Genomic DNA, 20,782 nt, shown 5'->3' with positions numbered 1-20,782 from the left:
CCTGGGTCAGGAACAAAAATCAGCATTGGAACTCAACTCCTTCGGCTCTCAGGCTTTCTGCATCTGTGATGGAAAAGTTATTTGCCCCTGCTCACCCCTTCTACTCTTCCTTCATACGCTTACCCCACCCACCCAATACAGTGATAGAAGGGTCTGGAGGAGCTCCAGGTTACACAGAGCAACATTTTAAAACCATGGGACTAGAGACTTTAAAAGCCTGCTCCAGGAAGGTATGAGCCCTGGTTGTCAGGGCATTGAGGGAACATCTAATGGAGAGGATGAGAGGAGCAAAGTAGAAGGCCATTTCTGCTCTTGAGAGCCAGGGCACAAGCCAATGGTGACGAGAAAGGGAGAGAAACCAGGTAAAAACCAGAGGGGCCTCAGGGTAGATAGTACCAAGATGGAACTAACTCTGAGCAAACAGGAATGTCAAGAGTGGCTGTGTTTGTAACCCCCCATCTTTCCTTTTGGTACCCCCTCTGTTTCCAGCACCCCTGATTTAGCTTCCATCCAGATGCTGAGTTTGTTCTCAATCAACGATTTACTAATCTCACCAGAAAGATTAATTTATAACATGTCTAAGCACCGGGTTGTCACCTGAGTTTCCTAGAGTCCCAGAGTTCTGAGATGGTGCTTTGGGGGCTGCTGTGGAAGATGAGTAGGGAGGGCTGAGCAGGTGGACTCTGGGTTCCCCAGTTTTGCTAAACAGATAAATTATACTTGTATCTGTTATACATACTGGCTGCTATGAAAGGTCCAGCTTCTTTATTTTTTTTTAAGACTTATTTATTTATTTTAGAGAGAGACAGAGAGAGAGCATGAGAGTGAGGGCAGGGAGGAGCAGAGGGAGAAGGAGAGAGAAACTTTAAAAGACTCCTCGCTGAGCTACCAGCCTGACATGGGGCTCAATCTCACGACCCTGAGATCACGACCTGAGCCAAAATCAAGAGTCAGACGCCTAACCAACTGAACGACCCAGGGGCCCCAGTCCAGCTTCTTAAAAAAAAGAAAAACTAAAACTGTCCCCTTAAGGTGCCACTCCTTCTGGGAGGGAATGGAGTCTAAGAGTTACAAGTTAGGATCCAGGATGAGGCAGCCTGCATACAATTCCAATTTCATCACTGCAGTGGCCTCGGGCAAATGACTGACAATTCTCTGAGTTTGAGATTTCAGTAATTTTCAAATTACGAGAAATTCCTAGTTCCCTCCTAAGGTTGTCATGAGGATCAGATGCAGTGATAATATAGGAAGGGCTTTGTACGATCCTGCCATATAAAAAGGACAAGGTAAATGTTAGCTATTACCAGTTACATTTATTAAGGTCTTCTAGAACCTTGCTACTCAAAGCGTGGTCCAGTGCTCATTTTAGCAGCACGTATACTAAAAACTGGAATGCTACAGAGAAGATTAGCATGGCCCCTGTGTAAAGATGACATGCAAATTTGTGAAGTATTCCATATTAAAAAAAAAACAAAACACAAAGAACAAAGTGCATGTGGTCCATAGACCAACACCACCAGCATCCTCTGGGAGCATGTTAGAAATGCAGAATCTCAGGCCCAACTAGAGACTGACGGCATCAGACTCTGTACCTTAACGACATCCACAGGTGATTCATATGCACATGACAGTTTGAAAAACACTGGTTTAGAAGACATGCCAGACCAAAAGAACAGATCTTTAATAGTGGTGTTCTAGAAGCTATTTGCGGGGCATTGGATGTGTGGAAAACTTGCTCATTTGTCAAGGCACAGCTCGGGCATTCCCCCAGTGCAGCCTTGCCTGACCCACCTATCCCACCACCCACACCCTCCTGGAACTGAACACTTCTCCCTTTGTCCTCTTCTTGACTCTGAACTGACTTCTATCTCATAGTGCCAAAACACATACAGCAGAGTTGGAATGCATACCCAGCAACTCAGATGTGCAAAAATGTTCTCTAGAACTGAGCTAAACTACCCCCAGGAGCTTCCCATCCTGCTGGTTGGGGGTGGGGGGGCGGGAGGAAGTGCAGACACACAATTCATTGTGTCAGTTGAAAGAATCTGCCCCTGGATAAATGCTGAGTCTCGCATATTTTAACTTCATTTTTCCTCCTCTTACAAAACACACGGTGTCTGGGAGCAGTGGGGTTGAGGAGAATAGAGCTTTGGATCCATGCTCATTCTTCTGGGTGCTCACTCTTTTCTGCTATGGAGTGGCTCGTCTGGAACAGTCCCTAAACCCCCGTGCTCATATGTCTACTCAAGTGCAGTGGGTCCCTTCTGGTCTCTAAGGGACTTCATTGGTTGTACCTGTTGTTAAATCCATAGTACTAGCTATTTGTTTCCGGTTGCAAAGCCTCCTGATTTTGTAACCTCTTCCTTCCCAACACAGGCCTCTGGTGGCCCATTAGGCCTCTCTGCTCCTTCAAATCTTGGATGTTCTACACGCCACATGCAGGCTATGAAGAAACAGAACTGGTACGTCAGGCCCATGAATTTAGAGACCTCTTTCCCCTGAGGCTGTCCTCCCATCCGGAGGCCAGATTGCTCCAGCACCAAGGCAAATGCAGGTCTTCTCCAAAGGGGATCCACATCTTTCCAGTTTGTTCCAGCTGAGGAACACCCCTCACTGCTTTGGTGGTTTCTAGCAGGCCCCTCTGGTGTCTGTCCCCTTGCTCCTCTCCTTCTCTACTTTCTTTTACAGCTCCATATCCCTTCACTTCCCAGGCGGGTGGAAACGTCCTTTGCATCCCAGACTGCGTTCTCTTTACTCACCATGGCTTATAGTAAAACCCCAGCCTTTGCTTCGAATATATAAAGGGAGCTGCTGGTCTTTGAAAGTTCTTTTCTTCCTTGATGAAACCTCATGCTCGAGATTATTATCTATCGGAGGTTCTTCACCATTTTGTGACATGTGGACCTCCGTTAGCTGTCTGATGGCCTCTTATGGATCCGTTCTCAGAATAATATGCTTAAATAGATAAAATAAACTACAAAGGATTCCAAAGAAAGCCAATGATACTGTAACATAGTTATCAAAATATTTTTTAAAAATCATGACAGAATAGTACCTATGCCTCTTAAAGGCTTAAATAATAAGATCTCATGGCAGGTCAAGTAACCACCACAATTTAAAACTAATGATGAGGGTAAATGATACTTTGAGAGAACTGCAGCATTATTAATGTGACAGGAAAGTGTCCGTGATAGCTACTGACGGCCAAGTCACAGGTATGGCTAATATTAGTGTGGTCTGTTGCCTGCATCCATAATGAAAGTCAAAGCTAATTTTTGGCGGGAGATTAGTAAAAATTAAGATGGACTTTGTCCTTTGGGTACTTTATTTAGCTGGGGAATCTCATGTTTAAAAAAAAAAAAAAAAAAACTTGTCTATAGACTGAAAATCCAAAGCCTAACCTGACAGTGAGAGCTGAGTAATGACTTCTTGTCTAGCTGGTATCCACTCTCACCCACAGATTTGGTGACCCCCAGGGCATCAAGATTTACAGAGAATGAAAAATACGTCAGTGCAACACTCTTAAAATGGCTCTAGCCATTACACTATTTTATTGGCACTGATTTGTTTTCATATCTCCTTCACCAGGACAATAAGGCCTGTGAGAGCGGGGACTGTGTTGCAGTCATTGTTGTTTCTTAGGAGCTCACTTGACACATGGCAGGAGACCACTGTGTAACAGAGGAAGGAGCAAACCAACCAGCTTTGCTGGCAAATCTGCAGGACCTAGCAGCCTGCTTAGTCATTCATCATTCACACTCCAACTGTTGCAAGCTCACCATCAAAGATTTGGTCACTCATCTCAATCCCAGTGTACTCCCAACACTCAGCTCTTGGTCCATCTTCCCTTCAATGCCCATGCATAGGCACGCACACACATCACAGGAGGATGAGTCACTTAACCGACAGCAATCGCCACAAGACTGGTACTTCCTATTCATTCCATATATGAGTATGATACTCTTACTATGCGCCAGGCACAGAACACAAAGCTGGGGGATAGAGAGGCAAGTAAGCCAGACATGGTCTACACTCCTCTGCCATGGAGCTTACAGTTAAGGGCAGTGACCTTTGAATTGTGTTCTGCACCCTCTTGGCTTCATGGGTAGTCCTCAGAGCCTGAGGTAGGAAGATAAAGCTGTCAGAGGTCTATCAAGGTCCGCATCCCCACTTTATCCAGAGTAACTACTCTTTCCATTTTATATACTGAGGTTCACTTTTAGAAACCGTTTCACAGCTAAGAAATATTTGAAAACCACTGCCCTAGTCAATCAAAGCTCCTCTCATCCTTAAAGTCTTCAGGGAAGGAGATTCTAGAAGGCAAGTTCCCGTCCCCTTGGATATCTGGGCACCAGCACTTTTCTGCCTTTGATAAGGGTTGGGAAAGGGGCTAAAAGGAAAGCAGCTGTGTGGCCTCTGTCCCTAGTTGTGGGCCCCAGCCACAGGACCTACAGGAAGGAGATGTAGATTTGGCAGAGAATAGAATTTCTGGAGCGTTCATGTCACAGACTCCAAGCTGATGCCTTCTCCTTGGCACCCCACTTCCCTTCTCTGCCTTTATAAGTGAGATGGCAGAGAGAATCAGGAATGCAACCTTTCCAAGGCCAAAATGTGGTTAATTCCACTGATGGCTGAAAATCAAGACCAAAATTTTTAATACAGAATGGTGCCCTTTTCAGGCTGCCTTGCTTGGATGGGGAGTGCAAATTGCATTAGAAAAAAAAATATGGGGCCTGTGGAGACTGTGTTTGGAAACATTTGAGGCACGTGGTGGGAAAATGTTTTCCCAAGAGCCGCTTCCTCCAGGAATGCATTATCTTGTTTGCTCTTTGAGGCAAATGTGGGAACAAAGAATTTGAATTCGATTGGCTAAGCAACCTCTTCCTTCCACTGCCATCCCACCATAAGCCTTGGAAAAGGTCAGACAGTGATGGTGGCCCAGACTGAGTGGTGAGGGATGAGACAGGTGAGGACAGGAGAGAGGTGAATCACAATGGCGTACACGTCATGTGACAAGAAGCTATCGCTTGCGCATTGTTTTCATTCATTCAACTACTTCCTGAGCACCGTGTGTCAGGTACTGTGTGAGGTGTTGGAAATGCAGAGACACAAAGTCTGCCTTATTGGAGCATGGACAAGTTACCATAGCTCTGTAAAGATTAGTTCACTCATGTAAAAAGTCAGGTTCATTGGAGTAGCTCCCTCATGGGGATGGCACAAGGACAAAATGAGTTAAAGCCCAGGTATGCTCGACTTAAATATTTTGCAGATTTTATATTAAAGACAGATTTTTCTCTGTTCACTCACCTGCTTAAAAGTTTATAAATGTTTTAGGAAAAACAGAATATGGAATCTATCCACAGGAATTTACCTATGAATTTGGTCAGACTGTGACCAGGGATTTATTGCCCTGCTTTGTTAGGGGACCTGAATTTCACAACTCCAGCTACTTTTTCCCACGTAGTTGTTTGTTTCCTGATTAACTTTGGTCCTTGGGGGCATCCTGTCCATACAGAAACTCAGGTCCTGGCTCTCCCCAGAAGCTGCAATATTAGTGGTATTGTTCACAAGAATATGGATCTTCTGATCCTAAGGCCTATGGGTCCTTCTTTAGTTAGAGTTCCGTTTTAGGGTCTGTCTGATGAGCATCCTTGCTTTGGGGTCCCCTTTTTCTTGAGTATAAATAGGACACACCCTGAAGGCAGGCTTAGGTGAGCCCATGCAATTGGTGGCCTATTTCTATCCTAGGAAAGGGGAAAATTAGATTACATTCTGTGCTTAATTCCAAGACTGGCAGTGATCTTTATAAATATACACAGGTGTGTAGATAGATAGATAGATAGATAGATAGATAGATAGATAGATTACAAAAAACTGAGTTGCAATGAACTATCACTCTTTTGAATGTGTATGACTTTTATGTTGAAAGATGACTGCAAGTGTCTTCGTGGAATTCATACATTAGTACACTGGAATTATACTGAAGCCTTCCCTGGAGTCATAGCCTTTGGTATAATTTCATAACCTATTTAAAACACCCACCTTGGGCTAGGGCTAAAGGGAAGTGCCCATGGGTTTGATGAGAAGCTCAACGTAAATGGCAATAGTATGGTGTTTAAAAGCACAGGCTCTGGAGTCAGACTGGCTGGGTCCTAAATCCCAGCTTGGCTACTACTCAACTGTGTGACCTTCAAGAAAGTCATGAAACTCTGAGCCTCCATTTCTTCATCTCTAAAATGGGGTAACTATAGTACTTACCTTATAAGGTTGGTATAAACGTAGATGAAGAGAGCCTTGCACGTAATAAGAATGGTAGATTATAGGACTGTTTGCCTATATTTCTTACCCCTTGTTGAAGTGCCTCTCTCTGTGAAATGATTATACATCTCTGCCCAGTTGAATTCAGGCACGGCCATTGCTTTGGCCAATAAAATATGAGCAAAAAAGCAATGAGTCACATGCAGACAGAGGTTTTAAGAGCCAGGGTATGCTTTATCATATTCCTTTTCCCCTGTGCTGTTAACTGCAATGCTCCAGATAGAGGCTGATCTATTAGCCTGGGTCCCAGAGTGAAACTAATATGGAACAGATTCAACCGAGCCATGATGGACACATAGCACGAATGAGAAACAACCCTTTGTGGTTCACTACTAAGATTTTGGAATTATTTGTTACTGCAATAAATCTTCCCTAGTCTGACTGATGTAAGAAGTGCTATATAAATATTAACTCTTATTATTAAGCAGAATCTCCCTCTCTCTCATTTTACATAAAATCTCAACACATTGTGATACTGACAAATTTAGTAATTCAACTGACTGCTTCATCTCCACCAATGATTTTCAAGCCTGTTTATTAATGAAGCTGTCTTTCTGAAACTAATATTACAGTATATGTTAATTACATTGAATTTAAATTAAAAAATTTTTTAAAAAGAATGCTACCTTTACAAGTAAAGTTCTATACAGGACTTCAATATGTTAGAACAGAGAAAATCAGTATTTTATTAATATAAATGTATTTGATAACCAAAACACATGTTTACTTATTATAAGAAAAAATCAATCTAAAACTATTATGATAAACACAAACATTTGAAGTTGGGAGCTATGATGTAATTGTATCAATCCATATCTGTAATTGGTTTTGGTTGCACAAGAGTAAGAATATTGTGACCCACAAAGATAAGTATTGGCAAACGGTAATGGTATTTTTTTAAGAGTTTATTTTTAGGTAATCTCTACACCCAACGTGGGGCTCAAACTCAACAACCCCAAGATCAAGAGTTGCATGCTCCACCGACTGAGCCAGCCAGGCGCCCACAAATGGTAATAGTTTTCATTCTCTTATCCAACTGCATGCTATTGAGTTACATTATATTCTTTGATTAAACTGAATGGCAAATGAAGTTTATCTTGACTTCTGCACGAATAACGACTCTACAGAGCAGCTCAAGTTAATGCATCATTGGTTTTCCATGTGTAAAAATTTGGCATATATAACATTCTTTAGTGTCTGCATTGTTTTTAGTCATTTTTTTAGTTACAAATTGTAAGCTATTTCTAAATCTCTTTAAACTTTAGAACTTTGGAACTCCTGGGTCATTTCTCAAGAAATGACCTTGGAAGGAAACAAAAACATCTGCTTACATCAGTGTTTTACAAGTATTGCTCATTTACATATGACCTTCGCTATTTTTGCTGTATCTACAAACCACCTGTCCTATTCACTTAATATTTTTCACTTAATGTTTGTCATCAAATTGACTCACTTTTTCTTCAAATTGACTCATCCTAAGCAATAATATTTCTGAAATAATGAATCTGATATAATAGTTATAGTTTTCTAACGTGTGTTAAAATAAATACATACTTTTAAAAAATGATTTTATTTATTTGATAAATAGAGCACAAGCAGGAGGGGAAGCAGAGGGAGAGGGAGAAGCAGGCTTGCCTCTGAGCAAGGAGCCTGAGGCAGGGCTTGATCCCAGGACCCTGGGATCATGACCTGAGCCAAAAGCAGACGCTTAACTGACTGAGCCACCCCAGTGCCCCTAAATACATACATTTTTTAAACAAAAAAATTAAAGTGAGTTTGTTTACCAGCTTTCATTTTGCATTTGCTGTTGGTGATAAATATCACACTTACGACCACAATCCAAAGTAATCCGTTTGACCATGTTTTTTTTTTTTTTTTGTATGATTATGTGACAATTTTTACAAGCAATACTGAGTTACTCTGATTTATATCTTGATTTCGTATCATGTAGAAACAGCTTAACTTTCTCTAAGAAAGAACTGGACTGTGGAGCGGGAAATAGATTTTGTGTGTGGAATGGGGCATGTAAGTTGTTAGGGTAACAGAGGATGCCTACTTGGCTTCAGGCTACATACCTAGAAGGAATTCACAGAGAAAGTATGTGGTAACAGTAAAGGACTTAATCTAAGAAAGTAAACATGTTTGTAAGAGTTTGAACTGTAGGTTTTCCAGACCAACTACAAGGCAGGGATGCTTTATGTAGATAAGAGAACTGTGGTGGTTCTTAAGGACGGTGGCATCAGACACTTCCGAAATAACAGATGTCATGAACAGAGGCAAACAGTAGAAAGTATCCCTATTATAACCTGATAATATAATGATAATATCCACTGATGCTTCAAAACAATTTTTTTCCTGTTTCTATCGGACCCTGACAATTGACAGTCTCTATGAGCCGTTCTATAAAGGGGGTAAATGTGAACACACTGAGGAACAGAAAATCTTCAGGAAATGTTCTATGAAAAAAAAAAAACAGTCCACATTAATGTCCAAACTACTGAGATTCTCACTGACTTACAACGTGAGTCCTCTTGGTAGAAACCCATAAACATCAGATACTTTTTTGTCCAGCTCTACGGAGCAACAACAGGAAACACCTGGAGAACAACTTGGAAATCCAGGGGGTGACTGGCTATTCGGTTACCTTCTGCCTTTGTACCGTAAGACATTCTGAGTTTGACTCCACAATCTGGAAGCCTCCTGTCACTTGTGATACTTGACAGAATGATATTGAAACCTGATTCTTATTGGCCACTGAATTCTCTCTCCATCACGGATACATGTGAATCCAGGCCAGAAGAGTCTGTGACCAAACAAAAATATTTTGCTTTGACTCTCCAGAACCAAGATGCTGAACTGAGAGTCAAGGGAGAAGGTGACCTTGACCTTGTTGCTTTAGCTTCTCCTGCCTTGGTCATTTTGGTTTAAGCCCATCTGACAGAGGGCCACTAAATTCCAAAGATCACTCACGTGAGCTGAATGAACTGTTCTATACACTTGGAGCCTGAAAATTGTACCAATACACTTGTGCAGACCTCAGAAAGGGCAGGCTATTTAGTGTCCCATCCTCAAAAGTAAGCTTTGGATTTTAAATTGTCTGGGAGGTGGGAGCCATTAACAATTAATAAGTAGGTTAGGGAGTCACCTGGCAGGGCCCTGAGAAGGATAGGACCTGGGATGTGTTTGTTGGCTTGGGGAGGACAGAGGACAGTTCTAGAGCAGTGGCCAGTAACTTTTTTTTTTAAGGTCATAAGCATAAATTTAGGAAAAATTTAAATGCTTGCAAGCCACCTTTGTTTCCCCTTATTTGAAATGAAGGGGGTTTTGAGTTCCAACTTGGATTAGTCACTTTATAGAGTAAAAGAATGCCAATGAGACCATCGGTTCTGCCACTAAAACGTTAATATACAGCCCTGTTTGAGAGATAGCTACCCAGAGATACCTCTCTAATATTTCATCCTGAAGTTTGATTGTAAGCGTGTTACAAGGTCAAGTGGCCATGGGAGACCTATGTTTCTGTGGGTAGCTCTTCACAGGTCTAGAGCAGGGGATGACAAACTGCAGCTCATGGGCCTAATCAGGTCATGGTCTGCTTTTGAAAATAGGATTTTATTGGACTACAGCCATATTCACTGACATACATATTGTCTATGACTGCTTTTGCATTACACTGGCAGAGTTGAGTAACTACAATGGTGCCTAACTGGCCCACAAAGCCTAAAATCTTTACTATCTGGATCTTTACAGAAAACTTATCATCCCCAAGACTAGACACGAGGGATTGATCAAGCAGGATGGAGCTGAGTGAGGCTATAGCGTCACCAGATTCCAGGCAGGAGAAGGGAGAGGCAGAAAGAAGAGCAGCTCATGTCTAACTGGGTCCATTTCCCCAAACCACCACCAACTAGCTCTATCGGCAGCTATTCTGAGGTTCGCTTCAATCCATCTTCCATCGTGACTCATCCACTGTGGCTGTCAGTGGCTACCTTTTCTCTAGTGCCTCCAGATCTGGGCAAACCCAAGTCCATCAGTTATCAAACTCTGATGTTCTTTCACCTCTCAAATCTGTTCCTCTACTTGTCCTTCCCATCTTGTTGCTGGCAATTTGATCCTTCCAGTTGCTTAGGCCAAAAGCCTTGCAGTCATTCTTGACCTCTAACTTTCCTTCTTTACATCATCCATATCCAATCCATCAGCAAATTCAGTCAGCTCTACTTTTCAAGTCTATCAGAGTTGGACCACTTCTCATTTTTCTACTTTTCTACCACTGCCTCACTGGCCCAAATCACCATACTTTCTTGCCCAGAGCACTACAATTCCTTCCTAAAGGTCTTCCCACTTCCACCCTTCCTTCCTTATAGTCTATCCTCCAAACAGCAGCCAGAATGATTTTTTTTAACCATAAGTAGGATTATGTTACTTCTTTACTGAAAACCTTCCAATGACCTCCCATCTCGTCCATAATAAAATTAAATCCTTAATTTATAAGGCACTCCACTATTTGGCCCTGTTATCTCTTCAACCACAACTCTTACCATTTCACTCTTCCCTTATATCAGTTCAACCACACTAGCCTCCTTGTTATTCTTCAACTATGCCAGACCTCTTAGAGCACACGATCTTCCCTCTGCCTGGAACAAAATTCCCACAGATATTCTCATGACTCTTTCTTTCACTTCCTTTTTAAAACTTTTTTTATTTAAATTCAATTTTGCTAACATATAGTGTATTATTAGTTTTAGGGGTAAAATTTAGTGATTCATCAGTTGCATATAAGACCCAGTGCTCATTACATCAAGTGCCCTCCTTAATGCCCATCACCCAGTTATTCCAACCAACCCCCTCCCCTCCAGCAACCCTCAGTTTGTTTTCTATGATTAAGAGTCTCTTATGGTTTGTCTCCCTCTCTGTTTTCATCTTATTTTATTTTCCCTTCCCTTCCCCTATGTTCATCTGTTTTGTTTCTTAAATTCCACATATGAGTGAAACCATATGATAATTGTCTTTTTCTGACTGACTTATTTTGCTTAGCATAATACCCTATAGTTCTATCCATGTCACTGCAAATGGCAAGATCTCATTTTTTTTGATGGTTGAGTAATATTCCATTGTATATATGCACCACATCTTCTTTATCCATTCATCTGTTGATGGGCATCTGGGCTCTTTCCATAGTTTGGCTATTGTGTCCATTGTTGCTATAAACATTGGGGTGCAGGTGCCTCTTCAAATTACTATGTTTGTATCCTTTGGATAAATACCTAGTAGTGCAATTGCTAGGTCATAAGGTAGCTCTATTTTTAACTTCTTGAGGAACCTCCATACTGTTTTCCAGAATGGCTGCACCAGTTTGCATTCCCACCAACAGTGTAAGAGGATTCCCTTTTCTCCGCATCCTCGCCAACATTTGCTGTTTCCTGACTTACTGACTTTAGCCATTCTGACCAGTGTGAGGTGGTATCTCATTGTGGTTTTGATTTGTATTTCCCTGATGCCGAGTGATGTGGAGCATTTTTTCATGTGTCTGTTGGCCATTTGCATGTCTTCTTTGGAGAAATGTCTGTTCATGTCTTCTGCCCATTTCTTGACTGGATTATTTGGTTTTTTGTGTGTTGAGTTTGATACATTTTTTATAGATCTTGAATACCAGCCCTTTGTCTGATATGTCATTTGTGAATATCTTCTCCCATCCCGTATGTTGCCTTTTAGTTTTGACTGTTTCCATTGCTGTGCAGAAGCTTTTTATCCTGATCCTCCACTTCCTTTAAGTCTCTGCTCAAATATCCCCATCTCCATGAGATCTTCCCTGACCTATTTAAGTTGTGAACCCCCACCACCAAGCCTGTACTTCCCATCTTTTCCAACTCTGATTTTCTTTTCTTCATAGAATTCATCATCATTTGACACAGTATTCATTTAATAAATTATCTTGTTTATGGTCCGTCACCCTCTATTAGGGTATAAGCTAAGGGTGGGGTAATCGTGAGGGTAAAGATGTCTGTCTGCTTTGTTCACTGTTATATTCAATTGGTCTAGGACAGCCCCTGACATATGGTAGGCATTCAAAAAATTGTGGTCAAATGACTTATTAGAAGCTAGGTTCTAGTGGGGACACATGGACCTTGAAAATCTCTGGGAAACCTTGCTAACATAATTACCACGTTTTTTCCCAAGATAGCTACTTGTTCTACACACCTCTAGAAGGGAGCATCCAAGAAGAAAAACCTAGGACTTTAGGTCTCTGAGCATAAGGCACAATGGTCTCCTGGTCAAATGTGACACTTCGCTTTGCTTTGCTTCTGGAGTGACCCATTAGCCCCTGGAGAGGCCCTATCTTTTTCACCCTCCACTCTTCTTCCTTCCAAACAAGGAGGTTAGGATGTAGTTTTCCTACTTCGTCTTACCCTGATGCCAAGTGATGTGGAGCATTTTCTTCATGTGTCTGCTGGCCTTTTGCATGTCTTCTTTGGAGAAATGAAGACACTTACTTGTCTTCAAGTAAGGGCACTTGTTTTCTCTTTGATTCCACGGAACATGCCCCGTCCAGTCAGCTGCCTGAGAAGAGCAAGGGCAGTCAGTGACAGCAACACCACAGGCAGCTCATTAGGCCCAACAACCCCTCTTTTCTGCAAGCCCATCTCTCAGCCCCAGGCCCTCCTCCCTCCAAAGGAGCAGCCTCTCTTTTGTTCGGCCCAAGCCACAGTTCCTGGGGGATAAAAGAATCTGTGGCAGCTTGAATTCGAGGCCAGCATCAAGTGATGGAACAGGCTTCAAATAGCTCCATGAGGCCATAAACTCTTAATGATCCCATCTCTCAGCAGCCCTGGGACGCTGGAGGAAATCCAGCTCCAAGCCCCTGCTCGTTGGTTGCCAACCCCACCGACAGTGGTCTCTTTGTTCCTTATCAGCCTGGATAATTATGCTGTGGCGAGTGGGCCCTTTCACTATTTCCTCCCTTTACAAGGCTCCTCAGAGAATGAGTAGGCCAGATGGGCACAAAGGGTGCACTTGCTCTTTTCCACCTCAGAGCTGGCCTCGCTCTTCAGGAGTGATTGATTTCAGATGTTAGAGGCTCTGCTCAGGAGATGCTCCAGAGGCACTGGTCTCTCTCCACTGAGGTTGTCTAGCCCCGACCTCATCGCTGCCACTTGCCTCAGAGATAGGTTAGGAAGACTGATATCTTAGAACCCTGGGCAACAAAGGAGATAGCAAGATGCCATGTTGACCAGTGTGAGGTGGTATCTCACTGTGGTTTTGATTTGGATTTCCCTGATGCCGAGTGATGGGGAGCATTTATTCATGTGTCTGCTGGCCTTTTGCATGTCTTCTTTGGAGAAATGTCTGTTCATGTCTTCTGCCCATTTCTTGACTGGATTATTTGTCTTTTGGGTGTTGAGTTTGATAAGTTCTTTATAGATTTTGGATACTAGCCCTTTATCTGATATGTCATTTGCAAATATCTTCTCCCACTCTGCAGGTTATCTTTTAGTATTGTTGACTGTTTCCTTTGCTGTGCAGAAGCTTTTTGTCTTGATGAAGTTCCAACAGTTCATTTTTGCTTTTGTTTCCCTTGCCTTGGAGACACGTCTAGCAAGAAGTTGCTGTGACCGAGGTCGAAGAGGTTGCTGCCTATGTTCTCCTCTAGGATTTTGATGGACTCCTGTCTCACACTTAGGTCTTCCATCCATTTTGAGTTTATCTTTGTGTATGGTGTAAGAAAATGGTCCAGTTTCATTCTTCTACATGTGGCTGTCCTATTTTCCCAGATACCACCTCACACCAATCAGAATGGCTAAAATTAACAAGATAGGAAACAACAAATGTTGGTGAGGATGGGGAGAATGGGGAACCCTTCTTACACTGTCGGTGGGAATGCAAGCTGGTGCAGCCATTCTGGAAAACAGTATAGAGGTTCCTCAAGATGTTAAAAATAGAGCTACCCTACGACCCAGCAATTGCACTACTAGGTATTTACCCCAAAGATACAAACGTAGTGATCTGAAGGGGCACCTGCACCACAATGTTCATAGCAGCAATGTCCACAATAACCAAATTGTGGAAAGAGCCCAGATGTCCATTGACAGATGAATGGATAAAGATGTGGTATATATATACAATGGAATATTACTCAGCCATCAGAAAGGATGGATACTTATCATTTACATCCACGTGAGTGGAACTGGAGGGTAAAATTCTGAGCGAAATAAGTCAGTCAGAGAAAGACAATTATCATATGGTTTCACTCACATGTGGAATATAAGAAACAGGGAAGAGGACCATAGGGGAAGGGAGGAAAAACAGAATGGAAAGTCATCAGAGAAGGAGAAAAACCATGAGAGACTCTTAACTATAGAAAAAGAACTGAGGGTTGCTGGAGTGGGTGGAGGATGGGGATGGGGTAATTGGGTGATGGGCATTAAGGAGGGCACATGATGTGATGAGCAATGGGTGTTATATGCAACTGATAAATTATTGAACACTATATCTTATAAGTTGGCTAATTGAATTTAAATAAAAAAAAGATGCCATGCTGACCATTCTCCTTCTTCTACACTAGGGCAAGCCAGAGGGATAAGAATGTCTGCTATTTAGTATCAAGAAAAACTTTCGACAATAGTGATTGTATAGTTTACACCTGTGTTGAGCATCAAAATGATGTTTCTCTCCAAGAACAAGAATTTCAAGTTCATTAGATAAGGCTGGCAATTTCACTGTCCACACTTCACAAACAAAGTCAAGTGTAAGGTCACTTTCAAGCATGTGAACATTTTTTTCTAATAAAATTTATTATTTATTTATTTTCTCCCAGTTTAATTGAGATATAATTGACATGTAACATTATACAAGATTAAGGTGTACACCATAATTATTTGATATATCTATATATCACAAAATGATCACCACAATAGGTTTAGTTAACATCCATCACCTCACATGATTACACATTTTTTTTCTTGTGATGAAAACTTTTAAAGATCTATTCTCTCAGCAACTTTCAAATATACAATACAGTATTTTTTCACCATAGCCACCATGGTGTACATTATATCTCCAGGACTTATTTATCTTCTCAACCTGGAAGTTTTTACCCTTTGACCAACTTCACCTATTTCCCCCATCCTCCTTTTGCCTCCTCTGGAACCATTAATCTCTTCTTTGTTTTTATGAGTTTGGTTTTTTGAGATTCTGCATATAACTGAGATTACAGAGTATTTGTCTTTCTCTGTCTGACTTGTTTCATTTAGCATGATGCTCCCAGAGTTCATCCATGTTGTCAAAAATGGAAGATTCCCTTCTTTTTATGGCTGAATAATATTCATATGTATGTAATTTATATATCATATATATATATCACATTTTGTTTATCCATTCATTTGTTGAGGGACACTTAGGTGGTTTCTATGTCTTGGTTATCGTACATCATGCTGCTATGAACATGGGGGTGCAGGTATCTCTTTAGAATAGTGATTTCATTTCCTTTGGATATATACCCAGAAATGGAATTGCCAAATCACATGGTAGTTGTATTTTTAATATTTTTTGAGGATCCTCCATACTGTTTTCGAGAGGCTGCAACCATTTACATTCCCACCAACACGGCATAAGAGTTCCTTTTTCTCCACATCCTTGCCAACACTTATTGTCTCTTGTCTTTTGATGACAGCCATTCAAACAGGGGTGAGGTGATACCTCTTTGTTTTGATGTGCATTTCGCTGCTGATGAGTGATGTGGAGCGCCTTTTCATGTGCCTGTTGGCCATCTGGATGTCTCCTTTGGAAAAATGTCTATTCAGATCATTTGCCCATTTTAAAATTGGATTATTTGGTTTTTTGCTACTGAGTTGTATGGCTTCCTTATATATTTTGGCTATAAATCCCTTGTCAGATATATGACTTGCAAATATGTTCTCCCATTCTGATTGTCGTCTCATGAGGGACCCTGAGCCAGAACCACCCAGATAAGCTTCTCCTGGATTCCTGACCCCCCAGCGATTGTGATGCAATACATGTTTGTTTGCAGCCACTAAGTTTTGGGATAACTTGTTACATAGCAATAGATAACTAATACAGGAGTTGGACAGGCAAGGACCTGTATAGGTAATGATAAGAAGTTGTTATCTAGAGATAAGGTTGTAGGTATTGTCTCTGGTCCCTAAGTAGGGAATGTCCAAATTTGGCTGGTAGTAAGGTGGGGGTATCATCTGCGTTCTGGTTCCACTTGACTTTAGGTTGATGTAATAAATGTTTGTAGTGTCAACAGGAAGTAATATGGTCAAGAGGCAATAGCTTGTCTAGGCACAGGAAGCTTGGAATGGGTGAGTTAGGTTTGGGGGAGCATCACATTGTTCCAAACTTCTCAGCCTTTTAAACTATTCCTTCTAGATAGTTCTTAAGGCTTTGTAGATGTCTTCGTCAGGTAAGGCAGACATATCATCATGTCAATAAACACATGGTTATTTGATTTCCTTTTATTTCAATTAAATAGTGATTAATTTAACAAGAACTATGTCATTAGTAAAGCTTTTCAATGAAGTCTATGTATAGCCCTATAGCTCTACATCTAATATCAAGATTCTTGATTTAGGCCCTTCTGAGATAACTTCAACGTCCTTTGGGTGAGATGAGATGGAAACCAAGGCACAGAACATGCAAATGACTTGCAAAGGGACACAGGTCGCATCCATAACCGTATTGCAGAACTGAAATTCTCTGACTCTTTACCCAGAACTCTGTTCTTCATATTTTTATCATTATTATTTTCTTTGCTTCTTCTAAATTCTTTACTGAAGAGTATACTTTAAGACATGCGGATGGCCAACGGACACGTGAAAAGATTTCAACACCACTCATCATCAGGGAAATAAAAATCAAAACCACAATGAGATATCACCTCACACCTGTCAGAATGGCTAATATCAAAAAGACAAGAAACAACAAGTGTTGGTGAGGATGTGGAGAAAAGGGAATCCTTGTGCACCGTTGGTCGGAATGTAAATTGCTGCAGCCACTGTGGAAAACAATATGGAAGTTCCTAAAAATAGAAATACCATATGATCCAGTAATTCCACTTTGGGGTATTTACCTAAGGAAAACAAAAAACACAAATTCAAAAAGATATATGCACCCTTATGTTTATTGCAGCATTATCTAAAATATCCAAGATTTGGAAGCAACCTCAGTGTCTATTGATAAATGAATGGATAAAGAAAATGTGATATATATACTCAGCTGTAAAAAAAAGAAATCTTGCCATTTGTGACAACATGGATAGACCTAGAGGGTATTATGCTAAATGAAGTAAGTCAGATAGCAAAAGACAAATACCATATGATTTCATTTATACGTGAAATCAAAAAATAACGCAAAAGGCAAACAAAAAAGAAACAGACTCATAAATATAAAGAACAAACTGGTGGTTATCAGAAAGTAGGGTGTTGGGGAGGTGGGTGGAATAGGTAAAGCGGATTAAGAGACACAAACTTCCAGTTATAAAATAAGTCACAACAGTATTAAGTACAGCATACGGAATATAGTCAATAATATTGTAATAACTTTGTATGGTGACTACACTTATTGCAAGCACTGAATAATGTATATAAATGTCAAATCACTATGTTGTACACCTGAAACTAATATAATATTGTATGTCAGCTATACTTCAATTAAAATAAATAAAAAAATTTAAACTAGTAGCAAATAAAACACAAGGTTGGTTTAACAATACAAAATCACTGTTGAAAATGATTTAAAAAAAATACTTTCTTCCAAAGCAATCTACAGATTCAATGCAATCCCAACAATGTTGTGTGTGTGTTTATAAATAGAAAATCCCATCCTAAAATTCATATAGAATCTCAAGAGATCCCAAACAGACAAAATCATTTTGAAAAAGACAAAGTTGGATGTCTCATACTTGATTTCAAAACTTACTACAAAGCTATGGTAATTAAACAGTGTGATACTAGCACAAGGACAGACATATAGACCAATGGCATATAATAAAAAGCCCAGAAATAAGCCCTAGTATATGTGATCAAATGATTTTTGACAAAGGTACCAAGACCATATAATGGGGAAAGGATGGCCTCATCAACTAATGGTGCTGGTAAAACTGGGCATCCATATGCAAAAAAATGAAGAGGGAGGTTTACCTTACACCATATAGAAAAAGTGAAATGAATCAAAGACCTAAACATAAGAGCTAACACTATAAAACTCTTAGAGAAGAATACATAGGGAAAAAGCTTCATGACATTGGATATGACTATGATTTCTTGGCTATAACACCAAAAGCACAGGCAACAAAAGAAAAAAGAGGTAAATTGGACTTCATCAAAATTAAAAATTTTGTGCTACAAAGGATACTAAACAGAGTAAAAAAGTAACCTATGAATAGAGAGAAAATATTTGCAAATTCTATATCTGAAAAGGGGTTATTATCCGGAATATATAAAGAACCTCCTCAACTCGACAACAAAAAATAAGCAACCCAACTCAAAAATAGGCAAAGGAGGGGCGCCTGTGTGGCACAGTTGGTTAAGCATCTGACTCTTTGTTTCAGCTCAGGTCATGATCTCAGGGTTGTGAGACTGAGCCCCACATCAGGCTCGTGGAGCCTGCTTGAGATTCTCCCTCCCTCTCCCTCTGCCCCTGCTGCTTGTTCTCTCTCTCCTCCCTCTCTCTCTCATAAATAAAACAAATCTTTAAAAAAAACAGGCAAAGGGCTTCAATGGGTATTTCTCTAAAGAATTTACTCAGATGCCCAATAAGCACATAAAAAGATTCTCAACATCACTAATCATTAGGGAAATGTGAGCCAAATCATAATGAGATTCCACTTCACATTCATTAGAATGGCTATTTAAAAAAGAAAAAAAAAAAAAACAGAAAATAACAACTGTTGGCTAGGATGTGGAGAGAGTAGAAACATTGTATATTGCTGGTGAAATGTAAAATGGCAGCCATCGAGGAAAACAGTATAGTGGTTCCTCAAAAAAATAGAATTATCGTACGATTCTGTAATTCCACTTCTAAGTATATACCCCAAAGAATTGAAAGCAAGAACCTGAACAGATATCTGTACATCAATGTTCATAGCACCATTACTCACAACAGCCAAAAAGGTGCAAAGTGCTCAAGTGTCCATCAATGGATGAATGGATAAACAAAATGCAGATATGTACAAATGGGATGTTTTTCAGCCTTAAAAGGGAATGAGAATTGGACACATGCTATGAAATGGATGAACCTTGAAGACATTATACTGAGTGAAATAAACAAGACACAAAAGGACAAACGCTATTTGATTCCACTTATGTGAGATTCCTAGAATAGTCAAATTCGTAGAGACAGAAATTAAGAATAGTGGTTTCCAGGGGCGGGGGAGAGGACGCAACGAAGAGTTAATTGTTTAATGAATACAGGGTTTCAGTTTAGGATAATGAAAAAGTTCTGGAGAAGGATATTGGTGATGGTTGCACAGCAATGTGAATGTACTTAATGCCACTGAAATGTATACTTAAAAATGGCCAAAATGGTAAATTTTATGTTATGTGTATTTTACCACAATAAAAAATTGTTCAAATGCTTTCTGTCTGCAAAAATATTTCCCAGCCTGCCACATTTACATTGGCTCCAGCCCAATTTCCCACTGCCCTCGATTAGGCAGACTTCCTCCAAATCCCCTACTTCTGGCTCAAGTCAGCTAAATCGCCACGACACCAAGCCACTGGAAATAATTTCTTTGTAGGAATAAGTTTCCCAGAAATTGGAAAGTCCCTGGTGATGCCACCATGAATCAGACAAAGCTCTGTAGTTTCTCTTCAGGCCAAAGAATTCCTGAATGTCCCCTGACAACTCTCCCCTCCTCCTTACATCTATTGTGTTCCCCATGAAAATACTTATTACTATTTTTTGGAGGAGGGGGAATGTGAATATATTTCTTCATTAGGATGCTCAAAGAATGACACGCTAACACTGTCATTCTGATATGATTAAGAATATGTACATCTGATGCACATCGTGGCAGGAAAGAGGGGTAAGGGCTCTTGGAGCTAGTACCAAGTGTCCACTGAAGACATCTCCATGCACCAGAGAGAATGTTTCCTTGGATTCTAGCATCTCTGCTGTCGCTTCCAATCAGGTCTCCATGACTTGCCCAGACTTCTTCATTCCAGCATCAGTTGACCCTCTTTTTTCTTGCCACTCTGGACTCGTTCAAGACCTAAGTCAACTGCCCCCGTGTCTAACTCGTCCAGGCAGCCTCTGGAATTGTACAGCACGTCCCTTTGCTATGCCACCGCCCTGCCCCCCTCAGGGGCACGGTTGTGACTTGGGGGTAGGGGGGGATAACATCACATCACCAAAGCAAACAGCAGGGTTATATTGGCAAATGACACTTGGACATACACCTCAAAACCTCACAGAATACGTACTTTCTCCCCCAGTGATACGTAATCCCCTG

The 20,782-nt window shown here is 40.8% G+C and overlaps 1 non-coding gene across 1 annotated transcript; it reads left to right on the top strand.

Moving 5' to 3' along the window:
- The first annotated feature begins 1,356 nt into the window (after nt 1-1,356).
- LOC118554547 (U6 spliceosomal RNA) lies at nt 1,357-1,464 on the top strand. The gene has a single exon (XR_004926524.1). It is a non-coding gene; the product is annotated as a U6 spliceosomal RNA (small nuclear RNA).
- The last annotated feature ends 19,318 nt before the right edge of the window (nt 1,465-20,782 follow it).

Source organism: Halichoerus grypus, chromosome X (genome assembly GCF_964656455.1).
Source record: "Halichoerus grypus chromosome X, mHalGry1.hap1.1, whole genome shotgun sequence".
Classification (NCBI taxonomy): Eukaryota; Metazoa; Chordata; class Mammalia; order Carnivora; family Phocidae; genus Halichoerus; species Halichoerus grypus.
This window is presented reverse-complemented; position numbering and strand designations above follow the sequence as displayed.